Below are 2,840 nucleotides of genomic sequence, written 5' to 3'. Positions count from 1 at the left end.
GCGTGAATCTTCAGAGGGAGCTTCACGAGATACTGCTTGCCGCTTGGCCACCGCCATCCTACCAAAACGGACGTCATCAACTAATAAAGGTACATCCGAGGGCTGGACTCACGCCGTAACCAACCAGATGACTGGAACTACAGAAATATTTACTAATGCTGCATGCATTTAGTGTTATGATTGGGTTGACATGAATGATGAGAATGAATGATGATTAATACTCACTGTTAACATATTACTGGTGATGAAAAATATTTCTAATGTTGAACGAGTAATGGATTCAAAAGAATTGAATAGATTTTTGTGATGACATCGTCACAACCTGTTCACAGTCACGATCACCACTCACTCCAGATCACCTGCACCTGCCGTCTCCAATCAAGCCACCTTCAAAAGCACGCTCCTTCCAGTCACTCACCGTCCGGTTTACCGTTCACTACAGCAAGCTAACCAGACTCTTACCTGCTATTTACCTGTTGTCTCTACTTACCTCTAGTGTCTCCTACGTTCCAGCGATCCTGTCCCTCGTCGACCCTGTTCATTCCCCGGACTCCTGCAACAGAGCAGACTCCAATTACCCAGAGCTAAGAACCCTCAAACTCTCTCTTATTCTCACGACTTACCTGCCATCTGTCTTCATTGCCAGCCTCTGTCAATAAACCAACCTGTTTGCACTCTTACCTCATGTCTCTGTCTTGTGTACTGTGACACATGTCCTTGAAGGAAACTTTTGTTTTATTTTATTGAGGGTAAAGGCTGATTTATACTTCTGCGTCGGACCTATGCCGTAGCCTTTACGCCGTAGGCCATGCGTCAGTTTTCATTTATACTTCTGCATCGTTGTCCGCGTCAACGTGCAGTACACATGCAAACCGCTAGTCAGCAGTGTCCACGGGCATGTTGCTGGTGTAACCCGCAGTACCACGGCAAAAGCCGAAGAAGAAGCGGCTCGTTGGAGAAGCATTATAGCCGTGACGGCGGCAAATAAATATCAAATCATTAAATCATTATTTAAAACTACAAAAAGGAGACAACAACGGAACAGGAGATGATGGCATTCTTTCAATCTGCACAAGGACTGCGTCCACGGCAGATCAACATTGTTTGTTGCGGACAACTACTGATGTATAATGCTATGTAGTATAATAAATGATAAGACACTTGTTCTTTGCTTTGTTTTATTTTATATAAGAAGGTGTAACATTAAAATATATTAAAGTGTACATAAACACACACAAAACTCAAGTACATATGGAGGGAGGGGTTCTTGCAGACCAATCACAGCGCTTGCGATCCGCGTAGAATTGACGCGCTGTTAGATTTTTGGAGAGGTGCACGTCAGGCTACGGCGTATGGGTGTGCGTCTATGCGTAAGCTACGGCGTAGGTTCGACGCAGAAGTATAAATCAGCCTTAAGGGACAGGACTTGGAGCAATACTTAAATGATAATGCAAAACCTAATTAGGATTTTAGATAAACTGGGGTAGAGATTTTATAACTGGGACTCAAATAAAATGAGGTCTTTTGGCATTTTCTATTTGTCTTTTATCGCACACAAAGCTTTTTTTCTAATCTGTGCTTCCTTTTCCTCACTATAATTTTTATTTGTATTAAATCTCGGAATGGTTGGGATTTCAAATCCTTAAAGGTTCACTGAAATGTTATCTGCTTGTTGAATAAGCCATTACGTTGTATTTGAATATGCACATTTATAATAATACAACATGACCCCCAAATCGCATCTGCAGCCTGATGGGAAAGTTCGATGTGCTCTCTCCATCCATAAGCAACACAAAGCTTTCTGCTGTCCTTCATGAATACAGATGAGCAAAGGAGGAGCTGGCATTCATCCTCGTTCCTCCCATCCTCTCTCCCACTCTATTTTTCTCTGGTGACAAGTGCACAGCTCAGAACACGCTTCAGCCTTCCATTCACTGATTGGATTCTAAGTCAGAACAGATGCTGCTGTCACTGCCCCCAGTCTGGCACTTGCAGCATCTCACATTCCTGCAATTTCTGCAGTAGGCCCACTGCGGGTTGCAGTTGTTGATCCATGTCCTGTTTTTCAATTGATCAACATCGAGGTGGTCCCTCCTCGCGAAGGAGAGTCCGGGTTCAACAGCCGGTACTTCATAGTTCCAAAAAAGGATGGAGGGTTGCGTCCCATTTTAGATCTGCATCAGTTGAACCGCTCAGTCATGCGACTGAAGTTCAGGATGCTCACTCTCAAACAGGTCCGAGGACTGGTTTGTCACGATCGATCTAAAGGACGCATACTTCCATGTATCCATCCTTCCCACTCACAGGGAGTTCCTGAGGTTTGCTTTCGGGGGCAAAGCGTACCAATATCGTGTTCTTCCTTTCGGCCTTGCACTCTCACCCCGCACTTTCTCGAGGTGTGTGGATGCAGCCCTGGCTCCGTTGCGACTCCAGGGCATCCGCATACTGAACTGTATTGACGATTGGTTGATTTTAGCTCAATCAGAGCAGACGGTAGTTCGACATCGAGATGTCGTTCTCGCCCACATGAGAGAGCTGGGGTTGAGACTAAACGCCAAGAAAAGTGTGCTTTCTCCATTACAGAGGACCACTTATCTAGGCATGGTGTGGCCTACGATGCAGGCACGTATGTCCCCTACTCGGATCGAGTCGGTCCTCAACGCAGTCACGAGAGTCAGAGAAGGCCGGTCACTCACTGTCAAGCAGCTCCAGAGACTGCTGGGTCTGATGGCAGCTGCATCCAACGTGATACCTATTGGTCTGCTGTACATGAGGCCCCTACAGTGGTGGCTCAAGACCAGGGGGTTCTCCCCGAGGGGAAACCCGCTTCGCATGTTCAA

The sequence above is a fragment of the Sinocyclocheilus rhinocerous genome, unplaced genomic scaffold (genome assembly GCF_001515625.1).
Source record: "Sinocyclocheilus rhinocerous isolate Xijiao unplaced genomic scaffold, SAMN03320098_v1.1 scaffold1118, whole genome shotgun sequence".
NCBI lineage: Eukaryota > Metazoa > Chordata > Actinopteri > Cypriniformes > Cyprinidae > Sinocyclocheilus > Sinocyclocheilus rhinocerous.
This window is presented reverse-complemented; position numbering follows the sequence as displayed.